Consider the following 24,704-nt stretch of genomic DNA (forward strand, 5'->3'; position numbering starts at 1 on the left):
CCGGTTCCTGTGGTGGCTGGGCCCCAGCCGGCTCTACTGCGGGCCCTCCCTCCAACCTGCCTCTCCGGAGGCGGTAACGGTAGCTGCAACAAACAGATTTTTATTTACATCCCACTAACGTTTGTGGTTGCCCTGCAAGTTCACGGGCTTGTCCATAAGGAGTCCCTTATGCAACCTTTTGAACGGTCCCCACAGGGACAATGGTGCCGGCAACGGCCGGTTCTCTCAATCACAGAAGAATCAGGTGACTGTTCGGTAATCATCTCTTATCATTTTCAAAACTTTTAAACTTTCAAACAGGATTTGGTCCCAACGGGGACGGTGCAACGGTGCTCCGCTGCCATTACTCAGAGTCCTCAACTGAGGCGGATCCATCCCCCTCCACCAGCATATCAAACATACACGGACATGCCTGCTGTGACAGGGGTACCCGGTACCCATTTCCACCGGTACGCGGGGTATGGAAAACCACTGGGGCTCCTACATAGCGGGAACGCTCAATTGCCTCCTCAAGCTCAGCAGCGGACCCGGGGCTGGGGCCAGAGTCATCATCTCTTGTTCCTGCGTCAGGCGGGTCACCGCCAGCTGCCGCAGCCTTCTGGTCCCCAGCATCCAACACTTCAGACCCTTCTGCAGTAGCACGGAGCAGCAGACCAGGCGAGTCTACACTGAGGCGCCCCATAAGTAACGGCAAGGGTGATGCATAGGCAGAGACTAGGCCGGGCCCCTCAGCCGCAGCGGCCGGTCCTGGTAGGACATAGGGACGTGGGTCACCAGTCGACTCAGCTACCTTCATTCCCTCTCCGTACATCGGGACAGTTGTAATCAGCATCTCCACCTCGTTGGTCCACTGCTCCATCATCCGGAAGATCTGGTCCTGCTGACGCTGATGGAATTGAATCACCGGGCCTTCATCCAGGCTACGGTCCCGGGCTCGGGGTCTGGCACAGTCACTGCCGGGACTTCTGGCACCATGCTGTTAAGGGGCCGCGGTCCTAGCGGTTCCCCCTGGTGCACTTCAGGGACGTCCTGGACGTCTGCAGCCGGCTCGCCCGCCGAGGCGGCTTGGCAGGGTATCGCTACCGGGTGGGCAGGTAGCGGGCCTAATGGCGGGGCGGCAGCAGCTATCACGGGTAGCGGGGAGAGAGGCAGGGTGAGCGGAAGCCGGCCGGGCCCCTCAGCTCCAATGGCGGATCCCTCAGGAATACAGGGGCGTGGGTCGCTTACCCACTCCTCCAAATCCTCTTCTACCTCGCGTCTCCACATAGCAGCCACCACGTCCGCCATGTCGGTCTCCCACTCCTCCAGGAGGAGTTGCATTTGGGCCTGCAGACGATTACTCAGCAGGACGGTCCGGTCCCTCAACCACGTCGCCGTGCCGGGCGCGGGGGTCTCGCTGTTATCGATTGGAGCGGACATCTCGGCAGTCGTGCTTTCCAGGAACTAGCAACAAGATGGCCACAGGGTCCTGGCGTCCCAGCTTTTATAGCCACCTCACATGCGTCCAGCCGCCATCGCGTCCCCCTTAGCTTCTTTCCGGCCCCTCCTCTATCGGGGCGGGGTTTTGGCCTTCGCGCCTCTGCTACTCGAGAAGACGCTCGAGCAGGAACTCTTCGCGCCAAAGATGGCGGCTTCTGAAATTTTTCGGCCGGACACCTCCGGCGGTAACACGGCGCACCTCTACCAGACGGCAGAGCGGTAAGATCCTGTTCGTGACGCCAAGTTGTCGCGGGCGGAGGAGGGGACGCCGCGCTCTCCCACTGCTCGGGTCCGGCTGCCGCTGCTGCTGTGGCCTGCTGCTGCTCGGCGGCTCGAGCGATGTGCCGGATCCCAGGGACTCTAGCGGCGCTCCTCGCCCGTGAGTGAAAAGGGGGGTTTGGGTGTGGGGATTGTTTATAGTCCGTGACGCCACCCACGGTTGTGGTGATTGAGTGTACACCACCGCTGCTCTGGCTGGGGATCCCGGGAGTGATGGTGTGGAGCAGCCAGTTGTTGTGTTGCCCCTCCGTGGGTAGGGGTTGGTGATCCCGGGGCCCAGTGATGGGGTTGGGATGTTGGACAGGCGGGCTATGCGCCTGTGGAGGTGCATGGGCGCAGGGACGGCGCTGTGCCGCACAGCACGGAGGTACTCACTCAGCCAGTAAACACGACACAGTTCTCGGTAAACAAACGGCTGGTTGGACGGGTCCCTCGGATGGTTCACAGTGCTGCGGTTCCCTGTAGTTAGCGGTGACGGTCTCTTCCCTGCACCTATGTAAAGTCCTTTTTGGTAGCGATGGGTTCCCACCGGTTACCCACTCCTTGGCTTCAAGCTGGGCCGAAAGAGCTCTACTCTTGCCCGCAGGCGCTGGCCCTGGGAAACTGGGGCCCTGGCGGTGGCGGTGTCTCCCCGTCACGGTCGGGCTGTTGCCTTCAATCGGGACTTGGTTGTTGGGAGACAGACGTCCCCTTCACTGACGGATTTGGCAAATTATGGCGACTCCCAGCCTTGCCGGGATCCGAAAGGCCCCTGCCCTGGTGCTGACTGTTCTTCGTATACTGCTCCAGACCGCCGGGTCACCACCCGTCCGCGGTCCTTCCAGCAACCTCCAAACAGTCCCCCTGCAGACTATCACCGCTGTCTGCTTACCTTGGTGTCACAGTCCGGGGCACACACCCAGACTAACTTCAGGCTTTCTTAACTGTTTCTTTTCTGTCACCACTCTTACTGTCCTCCTTTGCCACTTCCTTCTACTTCACTTCCCTAACTCCTCTGTTCAAACTCCAAACTCTATCTGCTGATTTTCCCGCCTCCAGAGCTGTGAACTCCTCGGTGGGCGGAGCCACCCGCCTGGCCCACCCCCTGGTGTGAACACCAGCTCCTGGAGGAAGGCAACAAGGATTTTAGGTTAGCCTTGGTGTACCTACAGGGAATGTGGGGTGCGTGTGGTGTTGTGACCTGTGACCTGTGACCCCTGGCTTGCCCAGGGCGTCACATGAATTTGTAGGAAGTGTGTTTAATGGTGCTTTGTGCTAAAACAATGTCTAAAAGAAGTGTACCCTCTGCGTCTTGTGTACAATTGTCATCCAGAGACTGTTAAGTTAAAGACTCCGTCTCCATTGCCTCCACGATCTGGTCCTGGCCTACCCAAAACAGTTGCATCATGCGGTCTCCTGAAAGGTATGAATAGCACCACACCTATCCACACCCAGCCAGGACCATAACACTTTTCCTGTAAAATGGGGCTGTAACACCTACCAGAGGGAATTACGGCTGAGTGAGTACAACCGTGCCATCCGGCACCGCGCTGCGCAGTCCAGGCGACCCTGCACCCTGCCAACCCTGCCTCCCAGTCACCTCACCGGGCCCCGGGACCACCAACCCCTACCCACGGAGGGGGAGAACAACATCCCAGCTGCTCCCTGCCATCGCTCCCGGGATCCCCGTCACCAGCAGCGGTGATGCCCAGCCTCACCACAACCCGTGGATGGCGTCACGGACCAAATCCCCCAAACCAAACTACCCCCTTTCACTCACGGGCGAGAAGCGCCGCTCGAGTCCCCGGATCCGGCCCACTGCTCGAGCCACCGAGCAGCCATCGCAGCAGCGCCGGACCCGAGCGTTAGCGAGCACAGCGGCGGCTGCGCCCTCCCCGCCCGCGACAGAAATATGGGTGGACAAGAATGACCTTCAGGTGCCGTTCTGTTATGGTAAGCTGGGTGGTGCATGACTGCGTATAACCAGGACAGTAACGACTGATGTGAATTTGTAGGAAGTGTGTTTAATGGTGCTTTGTGCTAAAGGAATGTCTAAAAGAAGTGTACCCTCTGCGTCTTGAGTATAATTGTCATCCAGAGACTGTTAAGTTAAAGACTCTGTCTCCATTGCCTCCACGATCTGGTCCTGGCCTACCCAAAACAGTTGCATCATGCGGCCTCCTGAAAGGTATGAATAGCACCACACCTATCCACACCCAGCCAGGACCATAACACTTCCTGTAAAATGGGGCTGTAACACCTACCAGAGGGAATTACCCCCCATACCCCAGCCTTACATAGTTACATTGCTGCTGTTGACCATTTTTATGCTGAAAGGTACCAGATTGCATTTATTTCTTGGTTATTCCTGTTTAACCATTGACTTGTCATAAGATACAAGGTTTGATTTTTGAGATTACCTGCTTCTCTGCCAGGTGATACCAGTTTCAAAAAGTGCTGTATTTTTCTGTGTGTAGGCACACATCTGGCCCTGCTTTATCTGTGCTACCTGCTCAGCTAATCTGTTTACCAAATAGCATAACCTGCTGTCCTGGTTGAGCAGATCCATGTGTTGTTTGTGAAGACCCGCTCTGCTACATTGTTCCCACCAGCTCATTCTGCTCACACAGACATACAACTTAGAGATTTCACCTTAAAAAGGTGTTTCATCCCTTTTCATTACTGGCCACATCAATATTATGTTGAAAAACAAGGCTTCTCTCAAATACCTTGTGCTGCCAATAGTGCCCGTGAATGGCGCTATTGTGCTCTGCTCACCCCCTTTGCGTGTCCCCCTGGGCTTCGTGACCATTGATGTCCGGTGATGTCACATCAACTTCCAGTTGACCTAACATCACCGTGGTTGGCCCCAATCTCCGTGATTCACTGGCTGTGGGCGACGTTTCACCACTCGTCACAGCCCAGCATCGCTCCTGCTTGCAGTGCTCTGTAGTGACGGAGAGAGCAGGGAGATGCTGCGCTGTGACGCTGGGCTATGACGAGCGGTGAAACACCGCCCACAGCCCAGTCACTTAGGAAGACTGCGGCCTGCCTCAGTTGACGTGACATCACCAGACATCAGAAGTCATGGAGCCCGGGGGGTCACGAGAAGGGGTTAAGCAGACCGCAATAGCGCCACGCACAGGTACTATTGGCAACACAAAGTATTTGAGAGAAACCTTGCTTCTCAACATAATATCGATGTGGCCAGTAATGAAAAGGCGTGAACCACCTCTTTAACAGGTAAGGCCATGACATCAACTTGTTTTCAAACTCGTATATACACTCTTTACTTTTTAATTTACATTTACTTATCACTTAAAGGGTGCTTTATACGCTGCGACATCGCCAGAAATCTTGTTAGCGATGTGACACGCCAGATCGCAGATGAGATCTGCCGAGATCGCACATAGGTCATTTATAGCTCCGGTCACATGTGCGATCTCGGCAGATCTCATCTGCGATCTGGCGTGTCATATCGCTAACAAGATTGCTGGCGATGTCGCAGCGTGTAAAGCACCCTTAAGAGTTGTATTTTCATCTGCTTTGCTTGAAGGCATTTTTTTTTTACCAATTACATGATATGTGATATAAACTATTTGTGATTTATGAGATCCGGTTTTGATTTGCTCGCCCAGTTTTCTTATTAATTTTGTACTGTCTCATTTTTTACTATTTTCATAAATTACTAAAATGTATTTTTGTGTATGACACCATCAGACCACTACATGTTTGTTAAAGGGAACCTGTCACCAGGTTTTTCCCTTATGAGCTGCGGCCACCACCAGTGAGCTCTTATATACAGAATTCCAGAATATGTATATAAGAGGCCAGGCCACTCTGTATAACATAAAACATAAAGGCCCAATTACACGCAACAACATATCTAACAAGATATCGTTGGGGTCATGGAATTCGTGACGCACATCCGTTCTCGTTAGCGACGTTGTTGCGTGTAACACGTACAAGTGACCACTAACTATGAAAAATACTGACCACATCGTTGATTGTTGACACATCGTTCATTTCCAAACATCGTTGCTCATTTGGGATGCAGGTTGTTCGTTGTTCCTGAGACAGTACACATCGCTACGTGTGACACCCCAGGAATGACGAACAACAGCGTACCTGCGTCCTCCGGCAACGAGGTGGGAGTGACGATCCTGTGGCTCCTCTCCGCCCCTCCGCTTCCATTGGTGTCCTGCATGGTGACGTTGCTGTGACGCCGCACGAACCGCCCCCTAAAAAAAGAGGTTGTTCGGCGGCCACAGTGACGTTGTTACAAAGGTATGTTCGTCTGACACATACCAGCAATATTGTGCATCACGGGCAGTGATTTGCCCGTGACGCACAAATGACAGGGGCGGGTGCTTTCACTAGCGACATCGCTAACAATGTCACTACGTGTAAAGCGGCCTTTATACTCACCTAGGGGGCGGTCCGATCCGATGGGTGTCGCCACTCTCCAGTCTGGTGCCTCCTTTGCGGCGATCTCCGTCCTTTTTCTGAGCCCCGTGTGCATGACGCGCCCCACATCATCCACACTAGCCAGCATTGCAATCCTGCGCAGGCACACTTTGAAGTGCCCTGTTCAGGGCAGATCAAAGTATTGTAGTGCGCATGCGCGGGCAGTCTATAACCTTTCCTTGTGCCTGCATATTACAGTACTTTGATCTGCCTTCAGCAGGGCAAATCAAAATGTGCCTGCGCAGAACCACAATGCTGGCCTAGGCTGGATACAAGGAGGACGGAGATCGCAAAACAGAGGAGGCGGAAACCAGCGACACCCATCGGACCACCCCCTAGGTGACTATAATAAAAGTGGTTTTTACGTTATACAGAGCGGCCTGGGCTCTTATATACAGAATTCTGCAATGCTGTATATAAGAGCCCAGTGGTGGTGGCCACAGCTTATAGGGGACAAATCTGGTGACAAGTTCCCTTTAATGCTTTATATTCTGATGTCCTGGGCGTTATTTTGTTTGTTTAGTTCTTCACAAAATGACTGAAGATTATTTGTTTATTATATACTATACATTTTTGGATTGGGTCTCATTTTATTCCTCATTTTTGGCTGTTTTTAGACTTTCCATCTCATATAAAGTTAACTTTATGTATCATTTATATCCTGTCCACCGCCATTAACTTGAGAACGGCGGCAGCTATAGGCATAGAAGTGGTGTCTAGGTATAGTAAAGTAGCCTTGCGCTACGCAATGAAATCACATATAGCGCCACCTGGTGGAAAACAACAGAGTTAAAATTTTTATCTCGAAAACGGAATGAGATAGAGAAAAAAAGTGAATTACAAAGTTGTAGGGCATCATCAATTCAATACGAATTGACACCTTGCATACAAAAATGCTATGATTAGAAAGTGTAAAACTCACAAGGCTGCGGACGTGAAGCGATACCTCATGGAGACCTTCCTACAAGTCATTGGGTATGGTGGCTGCGTGGGGTGGCCTCCACGCTCACCTGACTTGATGCCATTGGACTTCTTTCTGTGAGGTCACATTAAACAGCAGGTGTATGCGACCCCTCCACCAACATTGCAGGACCTACGACGACGTATCACAGATGCTTGTGCAAACGTGTCACCTACCATATTGCACAACGTGCAGCAAGATACAGTATGCTGGCCAGAGTCCAGATGTGCATTGCAGCTGACGGGGGCCACTTTGAGCATCAAAGTTAAATGAGCGCCATATGCGTGACCAGCATTCAATGTTTTGGGGGGGTCATGGGTTTCATATCATAGCATTTCTGTATGCAAGGTGTCGATTCGTATTGAATTGATGATGCCCTACAACTTTGTAATTCACTTTTTTCTCTATCTCGAGATAAAAATGCTAACTCCGCTGTTTTCCACCAGGTGGCGCTATAGGTGGTTTCATTGCGTAGCACGTGGCCACTTTACTATACCTAGACACCACTTCTATGCCTATAGCTGCCGCCGTTCTCAAGTTAATGGCGGTGGACAGGATATGGGTGGACACACTGTATATTTCGCTGTGAATATCCGTGGAGAGAGTGATTGAGAGCGTATTTACTGCACTTAACCTCTAACAAATGACTTTAATAAATCTAACCCGCATTACATAAAATTTACTTAAGTGCATAATGGATCGAAAAGTGAGACTCTTCTATTTTCCCAATACTTGATAAAGAGGATAGAAATGGAAGTGTGTCTCTATTTCTGGGGCCGATAAAACAATAACAAGAAAAGGAGCACGAAATATGGCAAGTCTTTTCAGTCCCACGGGAAATTAGGTTCGAGCCGGGTTTAGATATTTTTAAAATCTGTATCTTTTCCATCTTTCTCGGAAAGTACATTAGCACAGAGGTGAATTGAAGCTGGAAAATCTATGTAAAAATGAGTTTATGGGAGTCATTACTCTCATAGGTACGAAAATGTCCCTCGTCTTGCAGGAGGATTAGAGAGGAGATTAAAATAGTCTCTTATATTGCTAAACTGAGTTGATGGGGACAATATGGACATTTATCTATCGCATCAGCGAGGGACTCTTAAAGGAAAAATGTGCTCTTTAGTGGCCTCCTCAGGATCTACATTTCTGAAAAGCTAAATTTAGGAGTAAACTGAATGAACCTGGTGTAAATAATTAAATAAAATTGGGAAAGTTTTTAAATTTAACAAATAATAGATTATTATGTTAATTATGCCCTATATAGATGCTGTTGAGTCCTTGTTAAAGAGTAGCTGTTTTTGTTTTTTAGATATCCTCTAGGCATTGCAAAGTTCTTCCTTTCCAAACAATATGTTTCAGAGCAATTTTACATGGCCAGTTTGTTCTCCTTTAGAAGCTGCTTTCAACTGCTGCTCAGCAAAGATAGCTACTATATTTGTAAACAATCTTGTGTACTGAACTTCCCCTGACTGAGCTTTTCTGTTTTTCCACACAATACTCAAACATAGGCATCCTCCTATTCTGATTGTTTTTAAATAAAGTATAATCTTGTCTGAGCAGCAAGTAAAAGCTGCTTCTAAAGGAGCAAGAACTAACCAACCAAAACAGCACTGCAGCATGATGTTTGGAAACGAAGGAAAGAAAATTGGGAAAGTTTTTAAGTTTAGCAAATAATAGATTACTATGTTAATTAGACATTCTATAGACAAAATAAAGATGGTGTCGAGTCCTTGTTAAAGAGTAGCTATATTTGCTTTCTACATATCTTCCAGAAATGGCAAATTTATACATTTTTCTAATATGTTTCATTCTTTTGATTTCTTTGTTCCCAAACAATATGTTTCAGTGCAACAAATTGCCCGTGACGCACAAACAACGGGGGCGGGTACGATCACTTATGCGATCGCACGATATATTGTCCCGTGTGACGGGGCCTTAAGGCAAGGGGCTCCGGCATCTCTAACATTAGGAGTAATTCGGAAAGTAGGAATAGCTTACGATCTTTTAGCAAGAGGGAAAGTATAGGAGCCCCCTGTCCCTCACTATCCTATAGTCACATCGTGATAGCCACCCAAGGCCATGAGTTGTGCTTGATATTGCAAGTCAACCCCATTGAAGTGAATGGAGCTGGGCTGCAATACCTTTGTCAGGGCTGGTGCTTTTTCGGAAAGAAAGCAGCCATGTTTTTGTAATCCTGGACCTTATTTGAAGTATTAATTCCATGCTACTTTTATAGACTCTGCTTGATGGCAATGCTTAGTAACATTCATGAATCCAAAAACATTCAATATCCAAAAACCTTTCCTTATCATGTCCGGATGACCGAGATTGTGAGTGGTCAGAGTTTTATTCATTACACATCTGGACAGGATTTGATTCCTTGAATGCAATTAAAGGTACCGTCACACTAAGTGGCGCTCCAGCGATCCCACCAGCGATCTGACCTGGCAGGGATTGCTGGAGCATCGCTACATGGTCACTGGTGAGCTGTCAAACAGGCAGATCTCCACAGCGATCAGAGATCAGCCACCAGCGACCCGTATAACGATGCTGTGCTTGGTAACCATAGTACACATTGGGTTACTAAGCAAAGCGCTGTGCTTATAGTTACCCAATGTGTACCTTGGCTACGTGTGCAGGGAGCAGGGAGCCAGCTTCTAGAAACTGCGGACGCTGGTAACCAAGGTAAATATCGGGTAACCAAGCAAAGCCTTTGCTTGCTTACCCGATGTGTACCTTGGTTACCAGCATTCATAGAAGCCGGCTCCCTGCACATTCAGATCGTTGCTCTCTCGCTGTCAAACAGAGCGATGTGTGCTTCACAGCGGGAGAGCAACGAGCAAAAAATGGTCCAGGACATTCAGCAACGACCGGCGACCTCACAGCAGGGGCCAGGTCATTGCTGGATGTCACACACAGCAACATCGCTAGCAAGATCGCTGTTGCGTCACAAAAAACGTGACTCAGCAGCGATGTCACTAGTGATGTCGCTTAGTGAGACGTGGCCTTTAGTCTATTCACTGACAGCACACTCCTAATTTGATGAGATATTCCTTATTTTTTAAGCTCTTCTTAAAAATATCTATTTGAAATAAATGGAAACCAAAGTGAGTCATCGCGAGGTGGCAGCGGCGGCATATGCCGTACAGAAAATAATATAAACAAGGTAATTTATAAATGTTTAAATAATATTTTCTTCACAATCCTTCACATCTATTTCCATACTTCAGAGGTGTAAATTATCTCGCGAGTTATGTTGCTATTTCGTCTACATTTATAAAGTGTTAAAAATAATTTCTCAAATTTCTGCATGGAAAACTGTTATCTGAATGCGGGACTGCGATGCTGGCGGAGTACAGGTAAGTCTACATGAGGCAGGATGGTGGAGAAGGTTAATGGCAAGACTAGGAGTAGGAACAAATTCAGAGCGAGAAGGAACTAAGATACATATTCAGGGTTTTTTTGGCAATTTTAATTAATTAATTAATTTTTTAATGATTTTTCCAACTGCAAAAAGGCTTCAATTACTGTATTTTCCAGTTTATAAGACACACTTTTTTTCCTCCCAAAACTAGGGGTAAAATGGGGGTGCGCATTATAATTCAGATATGACTTACCAGAGCGGCGGTAGTGTAGCAGGGTCACAGGAGGCAGGGTCGGTGATACTGAGGGCTCGGAGGAAGGGGTGTCAATGCAGTGGAGTGGCTAAGGAGGGTCAAAGGACGTACAGTGACACGGCAAATGTTATTTATCTGACAGCGGGCTGTGGGCTACATTAACGTGATGGACTTCAAGAAAATGGCCGCGGAGGTGGCATGTGTGCAGATTGATGTGATGGACTGAAAATAGCCACAGAGTCCTATCTGCGCACACACCGCCTCTGCGGACATTTCTTTTAAGTCAATCTCGTCAACCGCGAGCAAATTAATGGAGCCCGCAGTCCACCAGCAAATCAATGGCGCCTGCCACTGCAACACCCTCAAGCCTGCAGTATTGCCGACCCTTATTCCACTAACCCTCCAGAGCAGCAACACCCCCTCCTCCGAGCCCACAGCATTGCCGACCCTGCCTCCTGTGACCTTTCTGAGCCATGATATCCCCTACTACAAGCCCACAGCATTGCTGACCCTGCCTCCTGTGACCTTCCTGAGCCATGATATCCTCTCCTCCGAGCCCACAGCATTGCCGACCCTGCCTCCTGTGACCTTACTGAGCCATGATATTCTCTCCTCCGAGCCCACAGCATTGCCGACCCTGCCTCCTGTGACCTTCCTGAGCCATGATATCCTCTCCTCCGAGCCCACAGCATTGCCGACACTGCCTCCTGTGACCTTCCTGAGCCATGATATCCTCTCCTCCGAGCCCACAGCATTGCCGACCCTGCCTCCTGTGACCTTCCTGAGCCATGATATTCTCTCCTCCGAGCCCACAGCATTGCCGACCCTGCCTCCTCTGACCTTCCTGAGCCATGATATCCTCTCCTCCGAGCCCACAGCATTGCCGACCCTGCCTCCTGTGACCTTCCTGAGCCATGATATTCTCTCCTCCGAGCCCACAGCATTGCCGACCGTGCCTCCTCTGACCTTCCTGAGCCATGATATCCTCTCCTCCGAGCCCACAGCATTGCCGACCCTGCCTCCTGTGACCTTCCTGAGCCATGACACCCCATCCTCTGAGCCCACAGCATTGCCGACCCTTCCTCCTGTGACCTTCCTGAGTCATGACAACCCGTTCTCCGAGCCCACAGCATTGCTGAACCCGTCCTGGACCCGTAGAAGCAAATCACTTGCAAAACGGCCCGCCATCGTCCGGCGTTGCACGCCCTCACCCTCCCCCACCACCTGCATCCTTGATGTGAACTTGGAATAAAGACTCACTTATATCCAGATCCTTGTGGAGTGCGACCCTTCATGTCTGTTTGTGGATCCTGCATCGTCTGTGCTCTGGGACACGCACCCGGATCTTGCCTTCATTGGGATTGCGGCTTCCAGCCATACGTGGATTAGCAGTGCCCGGTACTCCTTACCCCAGCTTTATTAATTAGAGGAGCACTTGCTTCTCTACCTGCCCCCTGCCTGGTCGGTCATCTCTTGGCATACTGCCACTGTGGGTCTGTAGATCGGAGGAAGGAACAGGGCCGGTGGAGTCTGATTCAAATTCTGCCTTATTCGGAGTTGTATTCAAACAGGAGAAGAGAAGGGGTTAACACCACGCATCAGCCAAATGAAGATGTAGAGTAGTTGATGAATAAATATCTTTTTTATTTCATAGGTCTACGTGTTTCGAGATTGAAACCTCTTCCTCAGGACCAGGACATCAACTAAAGCTTTGTCGATGTCCTGGTCCTGAGGAAGAGGTTTCAACCTCAAAACGCGTAGACCTATGAAATAAAAAAGATATTTATTCATCAACTACTCTACATCTTCATTTATCTGAAGCGCGGTGTTAACCCCTTCTCTTCTCCTGTTTGAATGCTCATCCACGTGGGGCAGCGGCAGACGCCATTATCTTATGCTTGGCAGTGGTTGTGACTTTCACAACCTCATTAGGTGAGTGTATATATTTTATATATTACTCTTGTCATCTGGTAATACCCTATCAGCGCTTCTTTTTTCTAGTCTTATCACTTATTCGGAGTTGTGGCGCCGTCTCTGTCTCTTTTATCTTTCAAATTGAATTTTAGCAAATTTGCTCAAATTCTACCGGTGACTGGCTCGGCCACTGATTTATCCGAGCCACACCACAGAATATTTTTGACTTTATTAATTATCTAAGATTTGAATAATGTGCTAATTTTAACGACTTCTACAATAATCTTACACCCAACCACACCGTCTAGTTTTGCTAAGCGATACGGAACTCGAATTCCCCAACTGTTTCTTCTATCGCTCACTCGAAGTTCTTTAACCTTAACAGCAGAGCGCAAATTACAGTGAAAAAACTTGTTTCAACATAAACGTCTCTGAGGAACCGAGTTCTGCAAAATCTTAATAACCGCTCAGCAGGCAACTAATGGCTATTTATAATCAGCCAGAATAAATACTTCACAAAACTAGAAACATGGCATGAGTGGGCGTAGTACGAGACACAAAGCTAACTCCACTCCAGAGATAACAAAAACAAATCACAATGTGAATAAAAGCAAAAAAATTACTATGAATTTAGATTTTGCATGTGGAGTACATCAAGTATCTCTGGGATTATCTTCCTTCCATTCAAATTGTTAGCTAAAAGTTATATTGACGTGAATGTAAAACTCTCACAGAACGTTAATTTCTGCAATGCCGCCTTACAAGTTGATTTTGGCTGGTCAATTCTATTAGAGAGGGGAAATGTGGTATTACATGTGGAAATTAAACTACTTGTATAACAGGGTCTGCCAAAATGATGGTGTCATGGGTGTTGTGAATGTCAGTTATGCTTTGGCTGCTGTGAGGCTCCCTCTTGTGGCCAGGAATGGTTTGGACAGAGACCAGGTGTATTGAGCAATGGGCATTTTCATTGCTAACTCTCTGCTTATTTAAACCCTGGTCTGCTAGCAGGCTATGCCGGATGTCAGTTGTTCTTTGTTCACCAGCCTGTTTCATCCTGCTCCAGACCACATCTACCCCAGATAAGTGCTGGGCTCTTTATTTTTGTTTGGTTCTTTTTGTTCTTATCTGAGTTTGTCATTTGCTGTGGTTGTTTTCAGTTTATTTGCATGCAGGGATCTTCCCTCTCAGTTGCTTAGCTGGAAAGCTCCCTGCAGCTATGTTTGGAGTACTGCTCCTATAGTCCATGTGTTTGTTGCTTCTTCAATTTGTAATGGTTCCTGCTTTCTGTTCATTGGTATGACAAGATCGCCTGGTATAGGACGGAGTTCAGATCTAGCGATCTGAGGGCTTTTTTGTACTATCAGGTTGTTGGATTTTTGCAGGATTTTTCTCTGGCCACCATCAGTCCCTTTCCTGTCCTGTCCTATTTAGTCAGTAGGGCCTCACCTTTTGCTAATCCTATCATTTATCTGTGTATTGTGTTTTCCTATATCACATCACCGCAGTCTTTGAATGTGGGGGGCTTGCTATTCTTTATCTATTTTCTGAGGCAGAGAGTTATTCATCGTTCTTTCCTTTAGGATAGCTAGGTCTCCGGCTTGGTTCGCGGTGCACAGGATGTTAGTTCACCCCTTGGCTACTCCTCGGCTACTTCTAGTGTTGATGGTTAGTAAGGGAATGGCGGCCAGATTACTTGCCAATGCTTTTGTCACCTTTTACCAATGATTTATGGTTGTCTTCCATGGTTCCGGATCATAACACATGGGTATATCACGTGTGACAGACACACGTCTGACTCTGCATAATGCTCCCTGACTTTCCATTGTTCCTGCTGTCAGTATTCATTGGTATAGGTAGCTTTGCTGCTGGATTCATCTCTCTCTCTCTTTTGGACCCAGCAGGAGCTCGCCTTCCACCCAGCTGCTGATCATCAGTATTCCCTTGTTGTTTAATTACTCCTTCCTTCCTTGGACTGGTGCTGGTGATATTATTCAGTTCTTTCAAGATTTTGGATTGCAAGCAAGAGGCTTGTACTCCTCTGTGGTATTGTTGCTTTGCCAGATTTCTACCTGTGTCATCTGTAGATAAGTAGTTCATGCTTTTCCTCCTGTGTGTCCTCCTTGTGTATTCTCTAGTGATTAGTGGGGCTGATGAAGAGCTCATGCCATCCATTCCCTATTTAAGGCCCACCACTATGGATACCTAGGGTCAGGTATCCGGCTCAGCTCATAGGTGCGGAACCTATCTAGGATGGTGAGGAACCACAGGGACCAGCAGTAGGTTCATTCAGTAGTCACCATCTCCCTTTCCTTAAACACAGGATTTCCCTTCCCGGTACCTAGCATGATAAATGGTTACTGATTGGTAGTAACTGTCCACTTTGTCTCATTAAAGGGATGTCCTGAGGGATTCCCCTTCTATGAATTCCTTATGCCATAATCACATGGATGGAAAAAATCTCCGGATAAGACAACCTCTTCAATGTAATGACAAGAGATGAGCGAATCTCCCGAAATTCAAATTAAGCTGCTTTGCTTCGTCAAGGAAATTGGATTATCATTGCATATATTTGGTGCAAAAATTTGCCATAAAGGGTGTGATGGTGTGACATTGTGGGTTATGTACCATTTTGTGTGGGTTAATGTTTAGGCGTGGTTCACTGTCCATTATTTGTATTGCTTGTGTGTACATTGTATTGTCTGCTGGCTAATCATCCCTGCAGTGTTTGTCCTTAGGTCTGGGAGGAGGTGGGCCTGGAATCCACCTAACCTCTCTGCTTACCTGTGGGGATGAGGCAGTCTGTTTGAGAACTTCAAGAGAAAAGGACGAAGATTGATCCTCTGGGCTGAAGGTGTATCTCCTCAGAGAGACCTGGACATTGATTTCTTACTGGACTATATTTGTGTTTCTACACTATTTTACACTCTGTATGGTGGATTATCTTATGGACCGTTTGATTTGCTTGGAATAAATGCTCTTTGGATTGTACAGCCATCTCTCGCTCTGTTAATTGTGTGATATGGGAGAAGCACCACGTCACAAAGGGATTTTAAAAAATAATATATAAATCTTGGCTAGCCTCTCCTCGATCCTGTACATATCTCTCCAATTGGTTCCTCGGTCTTCAATATTCTCGCTTCTTCGATGTCCAATCCTTCGGCACAGCCATTCTTCACTAGGCCCATGTGGTCACATGAGGCAAGACACTCAGATTGATGTTAATGATGTCCATTGAACCCAATGTCACGTGGCACATAGTGAAGAATGTCAGCGCCAAAGAAGTAGAAGAAAATAGGGGATGGAAGACTGAACTGCCAATTGGAGGACTGGTGGGGGCTGGGGAGGCATGTGTTGGGCAGAGGATTGGTGAATATAAGATTTTTTTTGCAACTTCCAGGCATTCAGGATTTATGTAAATAAAATCTAAACAAATTTTATTCTGGAAAATATTTCATTTTTAGGGAAATTAATAATAAATTTGCATTTGTAATGAGTAGATCTGCTCATTTCGACTAATAACAACTGGGGCACCTGGTTCTGGTGCGGCACCCCCGCATGCTCCCACCTCCAGGCTGCAGTGGAGGTGCTGTTCTCACCTGGCCACTGGTCCCATGCACCCCGCTCCTGCCTTGAGGCCTGCCGCGGCCTTCTCCTGCTTCCAGGCCACCCGCAGGCCTTCTGGGAGTGCCCATAGGGTGCACGCATGGCTACGTGCCTCTTTCTTAACGGGCCAATGTCCCATTACCTAGAAGTGATCCTTCAAGTCAGCTATCACCCTGAAGGTGTTTAAGACTTAGGCAACGTTGCTCAGGCGCCTCCCCTATCTGTTGTGCATTGCTAATTCTCAGGTCCCACACCCGTTACTGTGTCTAGTCTTGCATCTTGTGTTCTAGTACCAGTTACCTGTACCCTCTATCTGTATCTCTCTCTAGAGTCTGCTACCACCTCCTTAGTGCTGCTACATTTGAGCTACCACCACCCATGAGCTGCCACGTCTGCACCACCACATTCATACTGGACTTCAGAGTCTCTGCTGTCCATAAGAGATGATTCCACTGGTCCTGGCAGTCGTGCATTTAGGCCCCCTGGGGCTGCATCTGACAATCCCTGTATAGTGGTTAGCTCTGGGTTAGCTCCTCCAGGGGAGTCTGGTGTACGACCCAGTGGATCCACTCCCAGACATTCACCGCTCCTTGGCAAACGTAACAACAACCAAGACAACCAATTCATCGATAATTGCCTAAGTTAAGTTGCTTTAAAAATGTAGGTAATTATCGATAAATTTCATGACTTTCACCATAAAATCAGATGTGACAGTGAAGCTAAGGCAAAGGTTCGAAAAAGCTTGAGCAGACTGTGACTTTAGCACCCGGTAGGAGCAGAACATAGAGGTCAGTGATAATTGTGACTGGTTGGAGACAGTCGTTCTTGACTTGGCATCACTTAACACATGATGGAACACTTACGACAATCGACATGTTATGTGATGATTCCTACAAGGTTAATACCTTCTTAGCATGGATTTCTCTGGTATGTGCCAATCAAATAAAATAAACCTCAGAAAAGTCTTTATTTGGTTATTTAGATAAGTAAATATTAGACCTAAGAGAACATTTCAGCAATTCGTAAATGATTAAAGTCAAATAAAATAAGTAAAAACACGAGAAACTCAAGTATCTCCTTAACATTGATTAACATGAGATCTTCATTGCCGATCCTCACCTTTTGTGCACAGTCGGTAAAATTGGATCTAGAGTCAGAGTTCATTGATGACTTTTACCATTTGTCTTAGATAAAGGGATACCTTTGGAAAAAAAAAAACCAAGACGTCTTCTGGAGTCTTTAACAGAGAGACTCCATGGACTCCTGACAATATGTGTAAGTGAGATAGATGCTAAATCAATGGACCTTTCGCAAAATCGATGAGGCCTGGCATGTTAGCTTAGACATTTTGAGATCTCACCATACGGTTTATTGAAAAACTTGTCAATGGGTGTAAAAAACCCGAATGGGTGTAACTTATAACAGTGATTAATAATAAAAAAGGATTCATAAATAAGGAATTTGACATTTACTGGGAAAACAGATATTATTTATATATTACAGTGAAATCGGAAAAAATAATTAGTCTCAAAGGTTTTTGTGCCTGCGAATCTTTTAATGGTTGATCCTTAAAGGGTAAGTTTGCTTGTTCTGGTCAACTATGAGCCGCTTGTGAAATTTCCGCTGACGTTCTGTTCAGCTTTTTGCAGCTGTTAAAAAAAAATCTATTTAATGATCCAAATAAAAAAGTACACAGGAGACAAATTTACAAATATAGTGTCTATTGGAACTAAGATGTTAAGAAATCCTGTTGTTTCTGTATTGAGGGAGTGGCTACTGCTCGGGATCGGACTGGCCCATGGGTGCACCGGAGAATTCCCGGGCTGGCCCCTCTGAAAGAGTGAACTTTGTATATGAGCAATAATTAACACGATAAACTTGATTCACTATGAACAGACAGAAGCAAATTAATTTACCAAAACGACCTAGTTTATTATTATGTAGAAGAAAGAGGAATTTGTGAATGAGTGTAATGTACTATTTGTACTTAGCTGAACACTGCTTCTGCTAAATCAAATTACTAATAGTAATAGTAATTTACTATACATCTTTTTTTGTTGCTTAGGTAAAATTGGTAGGTACAGGTAAAAAAAGACAAAATAATAAAATAGTACAGAGACAAATCGAATTGTAAGGTAAAGGTGGTGTCACACATAGCGACGCAGCAGCGATCACGACCAGCGATCTGACCTTATCAAGATCGCTGCTGCATCCTTACATGGTCGCTGGTGAGCTGTCAAACAGGCAGATCTCACCAGTGACCAGCCCCCAGCCAGCAGCGACGCGTGGAAGCGTAACTAAGGTAAATATCGGGTAACCAAGGAAAGCACTTTTCTTGGTTACCCGATATTTACCTTAGTTACTAGCGTCCGCCGCTCTCACACTGCCAGTGCCGTCTCCCTGTTCCCTGCACTCCTAGCCAGAGTACACGTCGGGTTAATTACCCGATGTGTACTCCAGCTACGTGTGCAGGGAGCACGGAGCCGGCACTGGCAGAGGGAGAGCGACGGACGCTAGCAACTAAGGTAAATATCGGTAACCAAGGAAAGGGCTTCTTGGTTACCCGATGTTTACTGTGGTTACAGCTTACCGCAGGCTGCCAGAATCCGGCTCCCTGCTCCCTGCTCGCTTCAGTTCGTCGCCCTCTCGCTGTCACACACAGCGATGTGTGCTTCACAGTGGGAGAACAACATCCAAAAAATGAAGCAGAACATTCAGCAACGACCGGCGACCTCACAGCAGGGGCCAGGTCGTTGCTGGATGTCACAGACAACGACAGCAATGGGACGTCGCTGCTACGTCACAGAAAATGGTGACTTAGTAGCGACGTCGTTGTCGTCGTCGCTATGTGTGACACCACCTTAAGGAATAGATGCATTGCATTGTTGAAGACAGCGGCCTCCAGCTGGTTTTGTGTTGAAATAGCCTCACTATGCAAATACTGTGTTTACCTGTGCATATATTTGTGCTTCTTCAGATATTTTGTCATACCATGCCTGATGAAGGGACTGAGATGTCTCGAAAGCTTGCTTTGTAAAATCACTTTATTTTATTTTAGTTAGCCATTAAAAGGTATCACAAGATTATAATTTTGTTCCTCTCCCTGAGAACATACAATAAAATTTCCCTGAAAATAAGACCTAGCAGGAATTTTCGGCCTTTTCGGAGTAAGGCTTAAAAATAAGACCTACCCTGAAAATAAGCCTTCATTGATATTCAATAATGAAGTGTCCATGCAGCTAAAAAGTTAAAGATACTGCAGGACACTTCATTAAAGAAAGCAGACACCCCCAAAAGAGAAGAGAAAGAAGACAGAAGACCCCGCAATCATACTCGCCAGACAATGAACGTGACGCTGTGGTACGAGAGGACCTGAGGTGGAACATATCGAGGACCTGCACTGCAATGCACACAGAAATCCGGTGATACCGTGCTGCTCCATGGACCTGGGATGCAGTCAAATGCAAGGACTTGTGGTGGAATGCATCAAGGACCTGCAGTGGAACGAATTGAAGCGTTCCACTGCAGGTCCTCCATGTGTTCCACCACAGGTCCTCATGTTCCACAACGTTGCTGGCCAGAAGTAGTATGGTATCACCGGAAATTTCTCTGTGTGTGTGTGTGTGTGTGTATGATCTTCCTGTGTTCTAATTGTGTGTGTGTGTAACGGCCGGAAGTAGGGGTAGACCGCTGTGGAGCACACAAGGACCTGCTGGGAGTGTCTGCTGTGGATCGCAGGAAGACCTGGCAGCGACGCATATGTCTGGGGTTTGCTAAGTATGATTTTGTATGGGGGGGTGTCTGCTGTTTTGGGGGGTAAACTTACCCGTAACCTGTGTTTCCCCCAAAATAAGTACTACCCTGAAAATAAGCCCTAGCGTATTTTTCGGGACAAAAAAAATAATATGAGACGGTGTCTTATTTTTGGAGAAACAGAGTAACGGCAAGAGAAAGAGAGAAATGAAAAGTATAAGGAAAGTAACAAACAGAAGTGATATGGGGTAAAAAGGTAAAAAAGTAATATAAAGGGAAGTGATTCAGGGAAACTGAAGAATAAGGGTTAAAGTGAAGTGAACAGTAAAAGATATAGAGAAAAGAAAAAATAAAAGACAAAGAAAAGGTGAAAGGGAAATGTGAAAATGAACAAAAAGGGAAAAAGGAAGGAAAAGATAAAAAAGGAAAGAGAAAAGTAAAGAAATAGGAAAAGGAACTGTAAAAGTAATATGAAAAAAGGGAAGAGGAAAAAGGAAAAATAAATGGAAACTAAAGGTGAATGAAAAAAGGAAAGGGAAAAGGAAGGACAATATGAAAGGTAAATAAGAAGAAAAGGGATTGTATAAAAAGAAAAGAAAGATAATTAGAATGGGTATAGGAAAGAGGGCGTTAAGTGGGGATATACAGGAAAAAGGGAAAGAAAAAAGGAAGAGGAAAAAGGAAAAATAAAGGGAAACTTAAGCTGAATGAAAAAAAGAAACGATAATATGTAAGGTAAAGAAGAAGAAAAGGGATTGTATAAGAAGAAAGGAAAGGTAATTAGAATGGGTATAGGAAAGACGGCGTTAAGTGGGTATATACAGGAAAAAGGGAAAGGAAAAAGGAAGAGGAAAAAGGAAAAATAAAGGGAAACAAGCTGAATGAAAAAAGGAAAGGGAAAAGGAACGATAATATGTAAGGTAAAGAAGAAGAAAAGGGATTGTATAAAAAGAAGAAAAATGTAATTAGAATGGGTAAAGAAAAGAGGGAGTTAAGTGCGGATATACAAGAAAAAAAGGAAAGATAAAAAAGAAGATAAGGAGGAATAGTAAAGAAAAAAGTGATTGGTAAAAGGAAAAAGAAAAAGGGAAGCGATGGGAAAGGAAAAGATGAAAGAGAAGTGAAAAGAAAATAGGAAGGGAAGAAAAATAACTAAAGAAAGGGAGAAAAAGGGAACAAAAAGAGTAAAAATTAACAAATGAAAAAAAAGAAAGAAAGAAGGAAAGTGAATAAGAAAGATGAAGAGAAATGTATAGCAATATAGAAACAGTAAATAAGACGATAGAAAACAATATATGATGAATAAGAGGCGGTAGGAATTTTCCAGAGCAAATAATGGCATCTAGGAACACATAAATCCATAAGAACAAGTAGTTGTGAATATATAAAGCTAAAGTTTGTGACCCCCGTCCATAATTTTTAATAATAAGAGGACAATTAGGAGTTTTGCTGACATGGTTTCTCAAACTAGAAGGCATCTCACAAACAGGAATGTGTATTTATAAAAATTTTCAGGAAAAGAGCCCAGATGGGATTAGTAATACAAGACGGTGCCCGCTGCTCATCTCACCCTCTCATTTTGGCCGCAAACTGCTATATCAGTAATAAAATGCCATGCCACCTTCAGAGCAGGCAGCCCGCCATGCCCACAGATGGTTGTGTGATGATGCAGCCAGCAGACCATGTATGAGCAGCTCATGGCTTTGTTCAGGGCAGGGTCTTCTGCCAGGATCAGTCTATTTTATTTCACTCATGTATAGGTACAGTCAAAATAGAGCCGTAATTGCAAGTAGGAGCCCGTCACTGCCAGAGAGACACCTGGAAATACCAGAGAGATGAAGAAACAATTTATGATTTTTGAGACAACTAAGAAAAAGATGATAAATGTTAGAAAACTGTTCCGCCTCATGGGTGCACTATTCAATTGGATAGAAATCTGCAGCCAAGGTGGTTTTGATTTTGCAGAAAAGTTATTGTCTTTTTTTTTCCATTGCTCAAGATAATCAAATCTGTAAAGGGTCGATATTGACTTTTAGGATTGGTACTTCAAAAAGGTGGCACTAGAGAACAAGTCATCTTCCTCTCTGACAAGGCAATTTACATGTTTAATTTCCCAGAGGAGCAGTGGATGGCTTATAAGCCTCCTTACACTGACATGTCAGGCATGTTACTCTTCACAAAAAGAAATTAAACGTTACCCCTTAGACTCCAATCAAAAGCTTCTCATACAGCCAAATCAGATCTCTTGCTTTGCACTGATGAGGAGCAATACTGTGAAACACATGCCTGCAAATTGAGATTCTGGTTTAGCTTTTATTCTAAGTCATATGCAAAGCTTGTTAAAGGGTCAATGTGGACTTTTAGGATAGCTACTTCCAATAAGTGGCACTAGTGTTAAAGTCCTCATCATCTCTGAAGAGGAAATTTGCATAGTTGATATTGACTTTTAGGATTGCTACTTCCAAAAGGTGGCACTTGAGAACAAGTCCTCTTCCTCTCTAAAAAGGCAATTTACATAGTTAATTTCTCAGATGAGCATTGTATGGTTTATAAGCCTCCTCACACTGACATGCCAGGCATGTCACTCTGTAAAAGGAGACATTAAATGTTACTTGAGACAGAAGCCTCTCACCCAGACACATCAGATCTCTTGCTTTGTACTGATGAGGGGCAACACTCTGAAACACATGTCTGCACATTGAGATTCTGGTTTGGCTTTTTATCCTAAGTCATATGCAAGGCTCATTAAAGGATCGATATTGACTTTTAAGATTCCTGTTTAAACAGTTGGTACTAGAGTTCAAGTCCTCTTCTTCTTGGAAGACGTGCAGTCTCAGAAAGAATCCGCTCTATCTGCCCGACTCGAAGCATGAAATTCCAGTACAGTCTGAAGCACAAATTAGCAGCCTGTAAAAAAGCTTTGCTTCCATGTATTTGCGGTTAGCACAGTCTTTTAGGGTCTCTACCACCTTAAGCCAAAAATATGATGGTTGCTTCACTGTTCCAAAGGGAAGATCCATGGACAACCACAGGCTCCAACCCTGGTAGATCTGTCCTTCAATGATTCATGTAATACGAAAATGACTCTTCATTTTCCATGACATGTAAAGTTTGCTGCAGAGATATTAGGGGGCAAATCCAAGGTTCTCAAATTAAAGGGAACTTATCAAATAATACACCTTCTCTAATGTGTTGCCATATCATGAGATGGCAATGATTTTCAACAAATATCTGTCTCTGAAATGGACCTTGGACGATAAAGGAAGAAAATAACAAAGTTATAAAATAGCACTTCCTGTAAAGGAGTCAAGGGGGCGGTCCTAATATCCTCTGGAGTCATGCATGTCTGCCAAAGCCAGCGGTATCTAGCACATGCACATGTGGCGCCCCTGAGGCTTCCGTCGCCACAGGTCATTGCACCCCATCAGCGGTGTGATGCCCCATTCTGGGAGAGGAAGAGAGTGAACTCCGGTCCCCTGGTAAATTCACACTACACCCATTGCTAGGGACACACAGGACCAGGGAAAGTGGCAGGCAACCCTCCCATGCTGCATGCTGAGAGGGGCTGTAAGACCCATCCCTGCTCCCATAGGGTGGTAGCTTAGCAACTGGGGAGGTGGGAGGAGCCACCAGAGAGCAGATAGAGAAAGGAAGGTCAAGTTAGTTTCAGTTTACCTCAGGGAGTGAGAGAAGCAGCATGTAGTTGGAGGAGAAGAACGGGAGAAAGGAGGGAGGAGGAGGCCTGCTGAGGCAGGCAAGGAGGAGAAAGAAGAGAAGAAAAGAAAGGGTCGCAGGGCCGCGGGTAGTCCTGTAGGTACCACGAGCTGTCCTTGTTGGGTACCAAAGCCGAGGGCCCAGAGGCGCTACGAGTAGCTGCAGGCTGCGGTGGCCTGGTCCACAGTGACATCGGTGGAGTGATTAGCTGCGACAGGGGACGGTCCCTAGAGACTGGAGGAGTGAAAAGACAATCTCCAGACAGTAAAAACCGAGGCCCAGGGAATTGCAAGCTCCCAGGGCCAGAACCCAGAGCAGACCTTCAGAAAAGGGGTAATCAGCCGACAGGTGACCCCCCAGCCTGGAGGCTGTAATGGAGGCCAAGCCAAGTCCATCTAACTAAGGCAAGGCTAGTGAAGACAGCAGAGAAGGAGACACTAAGAGAGAGGGTACCGGATTTCACACTCTGAATCACCCAGAAGACGGAGGTCCCTGACAGCGGTCCCAGCAGTCCAAGGGTTCTGCCTGCCCTGACAAGAACTGTGAGTAAAAGAACTTGAACTGCACCTCTGAAGTTGCCTCAGTTATTTCATCTGCATAGACATTTACAAGCACCAACTGTGCCCCGGGCATTGCTCCACCTGTGGGGAGCAGTACTACCATTGCTGCCATAATATCATCCCGGAGGCCTCACACAGCAGCGGCGGCTTATTAGCCGCATACCACAGGTGGCGTCACGAACACAAACATTAACAAGCAAGCCACATATTCAACTGACACCCACCAGGGCCACGGAGCCGGGCCCAGCCACCACTGACTACCACCGGACTAGTCCGGCCCGGCACCGGGTGTCCCATAGCCCTGGGGTGGGCGAGTCAACTTTTGGCGTCACGAACAGGATTTCGTGCCCGGTCTAACCGGGTACTGTGCGCCTG

The 24,704-nt window shown here is 46.5% G+C and overlaps 1 protein-coding gene across 2 annotated transcripts in view; it reads right to left on the reverse strand.

Annotated features, from left to right (window-relative positions):
* Positions 1–24,704, reverse strand: part of CNTN5 (contactin 5) — a 2,293,676-nt gene that overhangs the window by 980,553 nt on the left and 1,288,419 nt on the right. The gene's annotated exons all lie outside the window — the stretch shown is intronic.

Source organism: Anomaloglossus baeobatrachus, chromosome 2 (assembly GCF_048569485.1).
Source record: "Anomaloglossus baeobatrachus isolate aAnoBae1 chromosome 2, aAnoBae1.hap1, whole genome shotgun sequence".
Lineage (NCBI taxonomy): Eukaryota > Metazoa > Chordata > Amphibia > Anura > Aromobatidae > Anomaloglossus > Anomaloglossus baeobatrachus.